The sequence below is a fragment of the Manis pentadactyla genome, chromosome 6, assembly GCF_030020395.1.
Source record: "Manis pentadactyla isolate mManPen7 chromosome 6, mManPen7.hap1, whole genome shotgun sequence".
Taxonomy (NCBI): Eukaryota; Metazoa; Chordata; class Mammalia; order Pholidota; family Manidae; genus Manis; species Manis pentadactyla.
Window position 1 is genome coordinate 113,004,573 of NC_080024.1, and position 14,555 is coordinate 113,019,127.

The 14,555-nt window shown below is 39.2% G+C and overlaps 1 non-coding gene across 1 annotated transcript; it reads right to left on the minus strand.

The window, feature by feature from the left end:
- Positions 1 to 13,167: 13,167 nt before the first annotated feature.
- LOC118909950 (U6 spliceosomal RNA) lies at positions 13,168 to 13,274 on the minus strand. Its single transcript, XR_005023784.1, has one exon. It is a non-coding gene; the product is annotated as a U6 spliceosomal RNA (small nuclear RNA).
- Positions 13,275 to 14,555: the final 1,281 nt, after the last annotated feature.

Consider the following 14,555-nt stretch of genomic DNA (forward strand, 5'->3'; position numbering starts at 1 on the left):
CCAGGGATGCAAGGATGGTACAACATTCGAAAATCCATCAACATCATCCACCACACCAACTAAAAGAAGTACAAAAACCACATGATCATCTCCATAGATGCTGAAAAACCATTTGACAAAATTCAACATCCATTCATGATAAAAACTCTCAGCAAAATGGGAATAGAGGGCAAGTACCTCAAAGTAATAAAGGCCATATATGATAAACCCACAGCCAACATTATACTGAACAACGAGAAGCTGAAAGGTTTTCCTCTGAGATTGGGAACTAGACAGTGATGCCCACTCTCCCCACTGTTATTTAACATAGTACTGGAGGTCCTAGCCATGGCAATCAGACAACACAAAGAAATGCAAGGAATCCAGTTAGGTAAAGAAGTGAAACTGTCAGTATTTGCAGATGATATGATATTGTACATAAAAAACCCTAAAGACTCCACTCCAAAACTACTAGAACTGATATCGGAATACAGCAAAGTTACAGGATACAAACTTAACACACAGAAATCTTTAGCTTTCCTATGCACTAACAATGAACCAATAGAAAGAGAAATCAGGAAAACAATTCCATTCACAATTGCATCAAAAAGAATAAAATACCTAGGAATAAACCTAACCAAAGTAGTTAAAGACCTGTACCCTGAAAACTACAAGTCACTCTTAAGAGAAATTAAAGGGGACACTAACAAATGGAAACTCATCCCATGCTCATGGCTAGGAAGAATTAATATCGTCAAAATGGCCATCCTGCCCAAAGCAATATACAGATTTGATGCAATCCCTATCAAATTACCAGCAACATTCTTCAATGAAGTGGAACAAATAATTCAAAAATTCATATGGAAACACCAAAGACCCCGAATAGCCAAAGCAATCCTGAGAAAGAAGAATAAAGTAGGGGGGAATCTCACTCCCCAACTTCAAGCTCTACTACAAAGCCATATTAATCAAGACAATTTGGTACTGGCACAAGAACAGAGCCACAGACCAGTGGAACAGACTAGAGACTCCAGACATTAACCCAAACATATATGGTCAATTAATATTTGATAAAGGATCCATGGACATACAATGGCGAAATGACAGTCTATTCAACAGATGGTGCTGGCAAAACTGGACAGCTACATGTAGGAGAATGAAACTGGACCATTGTCTAACTCCATACACAAAAGTAAATTCAAAATGGATCAAAGACCTGAATGTAAGTCATGAAAGCATAAAACTCTTAGAAAAAAACATAGGCAAAAACCTTTTAGACATAAACATGAGTGACCTCTTCTTGAACTTATCTCCCCGGGCAAGGAAAACAACAGCAAAAATGAAGAAGTGGGACTATATTAAGCTGAAAAGCTTCTGTACAGCAAAAGACACCATCAATAGAAAAAAAAAGAACCCTACAGTATGGGAGAATATATTTAAAAATAACAGATCCGATAAAGGCTTGACGTCCAGAATATATAAAGAGCTCACCCACTTAAACAAACAAAAAACAAACAATCCACTTAAAAAATGGTCAGAGGAACTGAACAGACAGTTCTGTAAAAAAGAAATACAGATGGCCAACAGACACATGAAAAGATGTTATACATCACTAATTATCAGAGAAATGCAAATTAAAACCACAATGAGATGTCACCTCACACCAGTAAGGATCACCACCATCCAAAAGACAAACAACAACAAATGTTGGCAAGGCTGTGGAGAAAGGAGAACCCTTCTACACTGCTGGTGGGAATGTAAGTTAGTTCAACCATTGTGGAAAGCAGTATGGAGGTTCCTCAAAATGCTCAAAATAAACTTACCATTTGACCTAGAAATTCCACTCCTAGGAATTTACCCTAAGAATGCAGTACTCAAGTTTGAAAAAGACATATGCACCCCTATGTTTATTGCAGCACTATTTACAATAGCCAAGAATTGGAAGCAACCTAAGTGTCCATCAGTAGATGATTGGATAAAGAAATGTGGTACATATACACAATGGAATATTACTCAGCCATAAGAAGAAAACAAATCCTACCATTTGCAGCAACATGGATGGAGCTAGAGGGTATTATGCTCAGTGAAATAAGCCAAGTGGAGAAAGAGAAATACCAAATGATTTCACTCATCTGTGGAGTATAAGAACAAAGGGAAAACTGAAAGAAGAAAACAGTAGCAGAATCACAGAACCCAAGAATGGACTAACATGTACCAAAGGGAAAGGGACTGGGGAGGATGGGTGGGTAGGGAGGGATAAGGGGGTGGAAGACGAAGGAGGCTATTAAGATTAGCATGCATAAAGGGGGGGTGGGAGAAAGGGGAGGGCTGTACAACACAGAGAAGACAGGTAGTGTTTCTACAGCATTTTGCTATGCTGATGGACAATGACTGCAAAGGGGTTTATAGGGGGGCACATGGTATAGGGGAGAGCCTAGTAAACATAATATTCTTCATGTAATTGTAGATTAATGATAAAAACAAAAAAAGAAAGGTGTATTACTCCCTGATAGGATAAAACTAACTGTAAATCAACGATTAATGCATGCTTTAAGTATCCTTAATTTTGATCATTTAAAGGGTGTCAGATGATCAGCTATGGAAGTACATTTTTCTGATAATATTCCTTTCTCTCAAAAAAAGAAAAAAAGCAGTTCCTGTGTGGTGACCTCCAATAAGTTCTTCACAATGGTATAAAGGACATATCAAAGTGTGGGCAAAGGGTCTGTTTGTGTTTATACAGAGGATCAAAGCCCAATTTGGCTACCCAGAAAACGAAATAAGATATGATATGAAGAAGAAGTTCCAACATCAACATACTCTGGAAGAGTCATTCCAGAAGATGATCATCAAAAAATGTCAACAAAGATCCTGGTGCTGTTGCAGTTGTAGCTGCATTCATCCCACTGGTTCCTGGAATTGCCATTGGAATGAAGGGGGAGAGATCTAAGCTGGCCTGTGCATACAGTAAAATAACAAATTTGACTGGATCTATACTGTTAGAACTCAACCAAGAATTAGGAGAAGTGCAAGTTGCAGTGCTCCAAAATCTTGAGACTACAGACTATCTACTGTTAAAAGAACATATGGGATGTGAACAGTTCCCAGGAATGTGTTGTTTTAAATTGTCTGATTTTTCTCAAACTATTCAAATTCAGTTAGACAATATCCATCATATCATAGATAAGTTTTCACAAATGCTTAGGGTGCCTAACTGGTTTTCTTGGTTTCACTGGAGATGGCTGGTAATTGTAGGTCTGCTTTGGTTATGTAACTGTATTTCTATTATGTTAATGTGTGTGCACAATTTAATTAGTTTAAAACCTATACATGCCTAAGTTACTCTACAAGAGGATATGTCAAAGAAATAACCAATCTTCCCATGTTTTCTTCCGTCTGCTACTTCTATAGCTTTTCTTCTTCCTTCCTAATTACAACCCTTAAATAGAATTTGTGCCTCATATCGAATTTACCGAGTATCATAATTCTTCCAAGTGCTAAAGATACCTCAAGACAAATGCTGGGCATAAAAGCCACAGGGCATAAATCTGCAAAGAAGTAAAAAGCTAACCTTTTCAAACATATGGCTTCTCTCTCACTTACCAACTTTACATTTCCCTGTATGGCCCCGGAAGATGACTGGTTAGCCAGAGAGAGGTTAAGATTCCTCAAGGGAGGAACAACCTAAGACAGGCAGAGTCGCAGGGGGGCCATCAGGTGAGAAATTGGGGATCAACAGAGGTGAGGCTTAGAACCTCACCCCCCCTGTTTTGAGAGAAATCTTCTGCATCTGTGGATGTTTTATTGCCATTGTCTAGCTTGGATTAATACTTAGCCTATAGGCACACACCTGATCATCTACACTTGCTCTCTTACAGCACTAAACTATGTTTTCTACCTTTATCTTGCATCTACCTACCACCTCAGCGTTTTATTAAAAATAAAAATAAATAATAATAATAATAATAATAATAATAATAATAATAAGGGAGAAATGTGGGATTCACATATAAATCAAGTATAAAAATCAAACAAATATTCATATTTGACCTGATTGTTTATAGTTCATAATGTGTGATCAAAACTGAAAGTTTCTGTGATGACTGCCCTTGCACTGTTCACCATGTAAGAACTTATTCACTATGTAAGAATTTGTTCACCATGTAAGAACTTGTTCATTGTGCTTCAGAAGATTGGAGACTGATGAGAATTAGGCTTGGGGTGGATTAATGATTGTGCATTGAGTCCCCTGTACAGAATTTTATTGTTGTTAACTGTTAACAACCATTTGATCAATAAATATGAGAGATGCCCTCTCAAAAAAAAAAAAAAAGTAGGATCCATTTTCCATGGTTCTCAAATGAAAGTAAAAAGGAAGAATAAATTAATAGATAAAGCCAACAGCTCAACAAATATAACCAGATTTATTTTGTTTATTATGTGAATATAAATTATTAAACTAAATAATAAGCATTAGAATATGAGCCTAAATAAAAAGTATAAAATAAATATTCTGTGTATTTTAAGCCTACTGTGCATAGATTGTTGTATTATGTATAATGTAAATTTATACACCTGGACAATTTAAATTCTCCATGGTCACTCCTCATGCTTAGGAAAGATGTGCAATGAACATCTATTATCTTATTTGCATGTTTTAGAAATTGTAAGGATTTACTGGAGAAACTGATTTATAGAATCACAACAGTGACTACACCATGTGTAGAATGGTACTATATTTGTATAAGGAAGTCAACAAATACAAATGAATATCAGAATAAACTCTATTTGCTTGGAAGCAGTATAGCAAAGTGATTAAGAATTTGGATTCCAGAGACAAAATGGGTTAAAACTCCACTTTATTAGTTCTGTAAACTAGAACAAATTACCTAATATTTCTGCATGTTCATTTTGCTCTTTGTTGATGGGGGCTGATAACAATGCTTGCTCTATGTAGTTTATTATAAGGATTAAGTAGGTCATCCCTTTAACACATTGAAACTGACACCTGATAAATGACATTATTTGGTAAATATCTACTGTTATTACTATAGTTGTGCCTGTATCAGGAAACCACTAGTCTAATATGCAAATTATTCTGTGACAACACTACCCAAGCTAACACTTTGTTGATATCTTTCCAGTGGGAACATTTTTCATTCATCAGGGCAATGTAGGCACATAGGTGGAACCAAAACAAAGAAGGAAGAGCCTTGCAAGGCTAAGAGAAATAAGAGGAAGGGTTGGACATAAAGAACTGGCAAGTGGCAGAGGGAATGCAGAGGCCCTGTCCTGGGGACAGTATCTGTGTGCCAGGTGCTCATGGAGGGAGAGCCAAGAACATAAACGCTAACGTGCATGTGGGGCTGGTGACGCTGGTGATGCATGGTGTTGAACATAAAGGTCCTACAGCTAACTCAGCCTAAACTGCATAGAATAAAGCCATGCAAGAAATGATTTCTACAGCAGTTTTCAAACTTCAGCCACAGAGTTCTCTCTTCATTTGAAACCCATTCTATAAACCAGATAAAAAGTGGAGCTGCTTTACCTGAAGAGATTTCTCTCCTGTGGTGTCACCGCCTCCCAGTGGGGCCATGATGTTGGTGGGGGTGGACAAAGCAGAACTGCTAGAGACTGAGGGATATCTGAAATACAATGGTTTATTGAGCCTTCACAGATGCAGCCAGAAAAAGGACCGAGTCCTGCAACTGGACGTTCCTGCCCCACCAGCAGCAAGGCCAGGCCAGTTAACAGGAACAGCTTGTCTGCCAGGCTCAAGAAGCAGGGCACATTTATAAAGGGTCTCAAGGAAAGATGGTTTCTTCAATTTACAATTGGTCATAGACCAGGAAGGTGGACTAACAGCAAGTGGGGAAAGTCCAGGGATGGGAGTTAGTCTGTAGAGAAGGCCCATGGGATGGTGGTCAAACACCGTTCATGCACAAGAGGGTGGTTCTGGGGACCTTCTAGCTAATTGTTCAAATGACTTCATCCAGGAATGTGGAGTCTCTGGTTAGCCACAGCCCATGGCTATTGACTGATGACCTTCCCTTGTCTCTCTCCCCAATACTTCAGGCCTTCTGTCAACTTTAGGACATCTCAGAACTTTTCTTCATCAAGGTGATAGATCCCCTCTGTTCCTGGATCCCACATATTTTCAGGGGTCTTGCTACTAGAGGTATTCTCTCTAGGAACCATGGATCTTTCTCTTTCTCTCCCTTCCCTTCAAGCCTAAATAAATCTCTCTGCTCTGACTAGCTACTTCCTCTACCTCAGACAATCTCCAACCCTTGGGTTTATGTTTTTATTATACTAAAGCAGCCAGCCTGAGAAACTTCACAGGCATTCCACACCTCCTGCCTCCCTTGAGGCCTTGAGCAGGGCTGGGCTCCCAGTTTGGCTGAGCAAATGGAAGTAGGTGTGGAGGGTGGGGGGAGGTGTCATCAGTATATCTAGTCAAGCAGTTTTCTATTTATTAGGAGGTGATTTGATATTTTTATCTGTCTGCTCCATTAGACTGTAAATTTCTTGAACACCAAAGCCACATCAGTTTCTCTCTACCATGTATCCAGGCAGCTTACACAGTAAGTGGCAAATGGCAGACACTCAATAAAGAGTGAGGGAATAAATTAACTGCTAGAGCTGCACAGAAAAGCACTCATTTGTCCAAATCTTTGACAGGATGACACTTTAACCATCTGGAATTCATGCCCTCCTCTCTAAATCTCATGAATTCCCTGTGTCCCCTTGTAGATTTTTCCAATGGTTCTCTTTAAAATGTCAGTAAGCATTACCTTTTATCTGACTCTTCTATTTCAAGATGTCTATTTCCTCTAACGTGCCTTCTGCAGAAATGGCTAATCACGAGTTATCACCCTTACACATAATTCTTTAGGTAATTGAAAACACTCAGGTCATTCCTCTGCTGACTTTCCCATGCATCAAATAATTCAAACTCTTAATATTTTTTTCACAAACCTAATGTTTCGTTAGTTTTTAATTTTGGATGTGATATTTTTCTCTAATTTCAGCCAATTTTCTTCATGCCACTTCCTAAATGGAGAGGCCAGAAGTGAAAAGAACACCTCTACTGTCTGGCTGAATACACCTTTGCTCTGTATACCTTCCGTTGAACATACTAACAGGTGCCCACAGCACACTGATTTCTGGGGCCTGAGTCATGGACTGATCACTAGAAAAACTGAGGTCAAGTTCATAGCCTGGCTCTGATACTTCCATCTCTACAAACCTGGGCAAGTGACTTAATGTTGGGTAGTAATCGTTGTGCTGACCTCAGTGGGCTGTTGCTGGAGGGATGGGGGTGGTAAAGGAATTAACACCTTTAGAACCACGGCTGCCACTAAGTACAGGTTCAATGAATTATAGTGATTATTTCTGCTGCTGTTGGTGTCATTACTACTATTACCTTTCAGCCGCAGTGTAATGAAAAGAATTTTAAAATATAGCAAGTCACAGGGAGGCTGCAGTTAGGGGACAAAGAAAGGAAGTTGGTAGGAAAAAGGCACCAAGGTGAGTGGAGACCTTAAAGATCCTCACCTTCTTCCTCCTTGATAACCAAGTCTAGCCTTCTCTGGTTCATGTCAGATGTTCACTGTATGTTGGATTGGATTAGTCCAATTTACCCTCTCACCATCTATACAACGTCTCTCTCAGCAAGATTTTTTTTTAAATTCAAGTTTTCCCACTTACTAGCCACGTGACTAAGGGAAATGTAAGTGATGTTTCTGAGTTTCGGAGTCATCGTTATGAATCGGTCATGATCACAGTGATGAATCAGAAACTCTGGAGACCAAGAGATCTCTGAAATAAAAGGGCCAATTGAGCCATTACAGATGTGACCAGGAAAAGGACTGAGTCCTGGGACAGAAAGTTTCTGTTTCACCAGTGTCAAGGCCAGTTAACAGATCAACTTAAGTCTGCCAGACTTAAGAAACTGGGGACTATACGGGGTCTTAAGGAAAGAAAGTTTTTAAATTCACATTGGCTATAGATAAGGAAGGTGGATTAACTCAAAGTGGGGAAAGCCTAGGGTTAGATGGTTAGTCCGTAGAGAAGGCCTGTGGATTGGTTATTGATCATGGACAGACACTGGTCATGCACACAAGGGTGGTTCTGTGGACCTTGTAGATAATTGTTCAAAGGACTTCATCCAGGAATGTGGAGTTTCTGATTAACTCTGTCCTGCTGCTATTAACTGATTACCTTCCCTTGTCTTTCTCCCTCATTCTCTGGCCCTTACAACACTTAATCTAGGACATTTCAGAATTTTTCCTTACCAACAGAATCATGGGTTGAAATGAGAATTAAACAAGTTATAGGCAGATATTGTTACACTTTCTCTCTCAGGCCACTGCAACAGAGCAAATATTACAATGAAGTGAGTCAAATGGATCTTTTGGTTTCCCAGTGCATAAAAAAGTTACATATACAGTATACTGTAGTCTATTAAGTGTGCAGTAACATTATGTCTAAAAAAATGTGTGAACTTTAATTACAAAGTACTTTATTACTAAGAAATGATAACCACCATCTGAGGTTTCAGTGAGTTGTAATCTTTTTGCTGGTGGAGGGTCGTGATTCCATGTTGCTGGTTACTGACTGACCAGGGTGGTGGGTGCTGAAGGCTGGATGGCTACGGCAATTTCATAAAATAAGACAATTAAGTTTGCTGCATTAATTGAATCTTACTTTCACAAATGACTTCTCTGAAACATGCAATGCTGTTTGATATTAATGTTTACCGACAGTAGAACTTCTTGCAAAATAGGAGTCAGTGCTTTCCTACCCTGCTGTTGCTTTAACAACTATGTTTATGTAATATTATAAACCTTTTGTTGTCTTTCAACAATCTTCATGGCATCTTCACCAAGAATAGTTTCCATCTCAAGAAACCACTGTCTTTGTTCATACATGAGAATTAATTTCTCATCTGTTCAAGTTTTATCATGAGATGCAGCAATTCAGTCCCATCTTCAGGATCCCTTTCTAATTCTAGTTCTTTTGCTGTTTCCATCACATCTGCTGAGAATCCTCTGCTGAAGTCTTGAACCCCTCCAAAGTTACCCATGAGGGTTGGAATCAACTTCTTCCAAACTCCTGTTCTTGCTGATATTTTGACCTCTTCCCATGAATCATGGATGTTCTTAATGATATCCAGACTGGTGAATTCTTTCCAGAAGTTTTTCAATTTACTTTGACCAGATCCATCAGAGGAATCTCTATATGTGGCAGCTATAGCCTTATGAAATGTATTTCTTAAATAATAGGGCTTAAAAGTTGAAATGACTCCTTGACCCATGGGCTGCAAAATGGACATTATGTTTGCAGGCACTAAAACACAGTAACCTTGTACATCTCCATCAGAACTGTTGAGTAACCAGGAACATTGTCAGCGAGCAGAAATAATTTTGAAAGGAATCTTTTTTCTGAGTAGTAGGTCTCAACAGTAGGTTACATACTCAGTAAATCACTAAATGTTGTAACAGGTGTGTTGTCATCTAGGCTTTGTTGTTCCATTTCTAGAGCACAGCAGGGGAGATTTAGCATAAATATGAAGGGCCCTACGATCTTCCAGATTGTAAGTGAACATTGGCTTCAACTTAGTCACCAGCTGGATTATTCTCCAACAAGAGGGTCAACCTGTCCTTTGAAGCTTTGAAACCAAGCATTGACTTCTCCTTAGCTATGAAAGTCCTAGATGCCATCTTCTTCCATTCTGAAACTGTTTTGTCTTTACTGAAAATCTATTGTTCAGTGTAGCCACCTTCATCAATAAACTTAGCTAGATCTTCTGGGTAATTTGCTTCAGCTTCACATCAACACTAGCTATTCACTTTGTGCTTTTGTGTTAGGGAGATGGCTTCTTCCTTTAAACTTCATGAACCATCCTTTGCTAGGTTCCAACTATTCTTCTGCAGCTTCCTACCCTCTCTCAGCCTTCACAGAATTAAAGTGAATGTGGGCCTTGCACTGGATTAGGCTTGACTTCAGGGAATGTTGTGGCTGGTTTGATCTTCTTTCCAGACCACCAAAACTCCCCATATAAGTAAGACTGTTTTATTTTCTTATCTTTGTGTGTTCTCTGGAGTCACACTTTCAGTTTCCTTCAAGAACTTTTCCTTTGCATTCACAAGTTGGGAAATTGTTTGGCACAGCAGACCTGGCTTTTGGTCTATCTCAGCTTTTTTCTCTCTGTTCCTTCTTTTTTAAATTTATTTTGATATCATTAATATACAATTACATAAGCAACATTGTGTTTACTGATTCCCCCCCATTATCAAATCCCCACCACATACCTCATTACAGTCATTGTCCATCAGCATAGTAAGATGCTATAGAGTCACTACTTGTCTTCTCTGTGCTATACTGCCTTCCCCGTGCTGCCCCCTACATTATGTGTGCTAATCGTAATGCCCCTTATTCCCCTTATTCCCTTTCCCACCCACCCTCCCCAGTTCCTTTCCCTTTAGTAACTGTTAGTCCATTCTTGGGTTCTGTGAGTCTGCTGCTGTTTTGTTCCTTCAGTTTTTGCTTTGTTCTTATATCCACAGATGAGTGAAATCATTTGATACTTGTCTTTCTTCACCTGGCTTATTTCACTGAGAATAATACCCTCTAGCTCCATGCATGTTTGTGAAAATGATAGGATTTGTTTTCTTCTTATGACTGAGTAATATACCATTCTGAATATGTACTACATCTTCTTTATGCATTAATCTACTGATGGACACTTAGGTTGCTTCCATATCTTGGCTATTGTAAATAGTGCTGCAATAAACATAGGGGTGCATATATCTTTTTGAAACTGGGCTGTGGCATTCTTAGGGTAAATTCCTAGGAGTGGAATTTCTAGGTCAAATGGTAAGTTTATTTTGAGCATTTTGAGGAACCTCCATACTGCTTTCCACAATGGTTGAACTAACTTACATTCCCACCAGCAGTGTAGAAGGGTTCCCCTCTCTCCACATCCTTGCCAACATTTGTTGTTGTTTGTCTTTTGGATGGTGGTGATCCTTACTGGTGTGAGGTGATATCTCATTGTGGTTTTAGTTTGCATCTCTCTAATGATTAGCGATGAGGAGCATCTTTCCCTGTGCCTGTTGGCCATCTGAATTTCTTCTTTGGAGAAGTGTCTGTTCAGGTCCTCTGCCCTTTTTTAATTGGCTTATTTGCTTTTTGTTTTGTTGAGGTGTGTGAGTTCTTTGTATATATTGGATGTCAATGCCTTATCAGATATGTCATTTATGAATATATTCTCCCATACTATAGGATACCTTTTTGTCCTACTGATGGTGCCCTTTGCTGTACAGAAGCTTTTTATTTTGGTTTAGTGCACTTGTTCATTTTTGCTTTTGTTTCCCTTGCCCAGGGAGATATATTCATGAAGAAGTTGCTCATGTTTATGTCCAGAAGATTTTTGCCTATGTTTTTTTCTAAGAGTTTTATGGTTTCATGACTTACATTCAGGTGTTTGATCCATTTTGAGTTTACTTTTGTGTCTGGATTTAGACAGTAATCCAGTTTCATTCTCTTACATGTAGCTGTCCAGTTTTGCCAACATCAGCTGTTGAAGGGGCTGTCATTTCCCCAATAATGAATTTAGAGTATTCATTCGCGATTGTTCTTCCTTCTTTAAATAGGCCTGGATTGTTATATACTTTTCTCTTAGAACTGCCTTTGCTACATACTACAGAATTTGGGGTGTTGTGCTGTTGTTTTCATATGTCTCCATATTTTTCTTGATCTCTATTTTTATTTGGTCATTGATCCATTGATTATTTAGGAGGATATTGTTAAGCCTCCATGTGTTGTGAGCCATTTTATTTCTTTGTACAATTTATTTCTAGTTTTATACCTTTGTGATCTGAGAAGTTGTTTGGTAGAATTTCAGTCTCTTTCAATATACTGAAGCTCTTTTTGTCACCTAGTATGTGGTTTATTCTGGAAAATATTCCATGTGCACTTGAGAAGAATGTGTATCCTGCTGCTTTTGGGTGGCATGCTCTATAGATGTCTGCTACATCCATCTGTTTTAATATGTTGTTCAGTGCCTCTGTCTCCTGAATTATTTTCTGTCTGCTTGATTTGTCCTTTGGAGTGAGTGGTGTGTTGAAGTCTCCTAAAATGAATGCATTGAATTCTATTTCCTCCTTTAATTATGTTAGTGTTTGTTTCACATATGTCAGTGCTCCTTTGTTGGGTGCATAGATATTTATAATGGTTATATCCTTTTGTTGGGTTGACCCCTTTATCATTCTATAATGTCCTTCTTTGTTTCTTGTTACTTTCTTTGTTTTGAAGTCTATTTTGTCTGATACAGGTACTGGAACACCTGCTTTTTTCTCCCTGTGGTTTGCATGAAATATCTTTTTCCATCCATTCACTTTTAGTCTTTGTATGTCTCTGGGTTTGACGTGATTCTCTTGTAGGCAGCATATAGATGGATCTTGGTTTTTTTATCCATTATGTAGTTCTGGGTCTTTTGATTGGTACATTCAGTCCATCTACATCTAGGATGATTATCCATAGATATGTACTTATTGCCTTTGCAGGCTTTGGATTCATGGTTACCAAATGTTCAAGGGTAGCTTCTTTACTATCTAACCATCTAATTTAATTCACTTTTTAAGCTTTTATAGACACAGTGTGATGATTCTTTATTTCTTTCCCTTCTTTTTCTTCCTCCTCCACTCTTTATACGTTAGGTATTTTATTCTGTACTCGTTGTGTTTCTCTTGACTGACTTTGTGGATAGCTGATTTTATTTTGCATTTAGTTACTATTTAGTTGGTCTACTTCCTTTGCTGTGTTTTTATTTTTCTTTGGTGACAACTATTTAGCCTTAGGCATACTTCCATCTAGAGCAGTCCCTTTAAAATACGCTGTAGAGATGGTTTGTAGTAGGTAAATTCCCTCAACTTTTGCTTATCAGGGAATTGTTTAATCCCTCCTTCAAATTCAAATGATAATCTTGCTGGATACAGTATTCTTGGTTCAAGGCCTTTCTGTTTCATTGCATTGAATATATCATGCCATTCCCTTCTGACCTGTAAAGTTTCTGTTGAGAAGTCTGATGATAGCCTGATGGGTTTTCCTTCATAGGTGATCTTTTTCCTATCTCTGACTGCTTTTTTTTTGTGAAGCATTCCATATTTTCTTTTTTTAAAAAACAATATGGAACGCTTCATGAATTTGTATGTTACCCTTGCGAAGGGGCCATGCTAATCTTCTCTGTTTCATTCCAATGTTAGTGTATGTGCTGCCGAAGCGAGCACCTCTGGCTGCTTTTAATACTCTGTCCTTGTCTTTGATCTTTGCCATTTTAATTATTATATGTCTTGGTGTTGTCCTCCTTGAGGCCTTTGTGTTGGGAGATCTGTGGACTTCTATGATTTGAGAGACTTTTTCCTTCCCCATATTGAGGATGTTTTCAGCAATTATTTCTTCAAAGACACTTTCTGTCCCTTTTTCTCTCTCTTCTTCTTGTGGTATCCCTGTAATGCAAATATTGTTCCATTTGGATTGGTCACACAGTTCTGTTAATATTCTTTCATTCCTAGAGATCCTTTTGTCTCTCTCTGCCTCAGCTTCTCTGTATTCCTGTTATCCAATTTCTATTCCATTAACAGTCTCTTCCACCTCATCCAGTCTGCTCTTAAATCTTTGAATTGTTTGTTTCATTTCTGTTATCTCCCTACTGAATTCATCCCTTAGCTCTTGAATATTTCTCTGTAGCTCCATCAGCAGACTTATGTCTTTTATTTTGAAGTCTTTATCAGGAGATTGGTGATTTCAGTCTCACCAAGTCCTCTTTCTGGTGTTTGAGAGATTTTGGACTGAACGAGGTTATTCTGCCTTTTCATGGTGATGGGAGTGGTCGCCAGTGAGTGGCGCATGTTTCAGCTGGGAGAACAAAGTCTCTTCCTGCTTGTGGTTGCCTGGCCTGTCTCGGCTGTCTGTGCCAGTTCACCGTGCACAGGGAGCAGCCTCAGGGTTAATCCCCTTGGCTGCCATGGTTGGGGCGGTCCTCGGGATGGCCTAGAGCATTGGTGGGGGTTGCAATCCAGTAGCACCTTTGTCTGCTGCAAGGACAAAGTCCCTTCGTACCTCCCTTTCTCAGCTCCTGTCTCCACTGTCTGTACCGGTCAACTGCATGCAGAGAGCAGCCTCTGGGTCTGAGCTGGTTAGCAGCATGCAGGGAGAAGCCTCTGTGTTAAGCTGTGTGGGTGCTGTAGGCAGGGTTGCTCTCCCGCTGGTCTGCAGCAATGGTGGGTAAAGCTGGTTTGCTTGCAGGTGCCTGCCTGGAGGAAGGAACGGCAGGCTGCTTAATGCTGTGAGGGTCCTCAGAGCTGCATTGCCAACCAGGAGGTTACAGCACCTGAAGTTCCTTAAAGTTCCCAGCCTGCTGGGCTGAGTGTGCCAGGATGGTTTTGTCCACCTGTTAAACCCTTGTCCCTTTAAGACTTTTGAAGTATCTGCTTTTATTTTGTCCCAGGGTGGCTGGATTTGGGAATCTGTTCACAATCTTAGTCTCGGATTTTGCTTTTCTGCTCCTC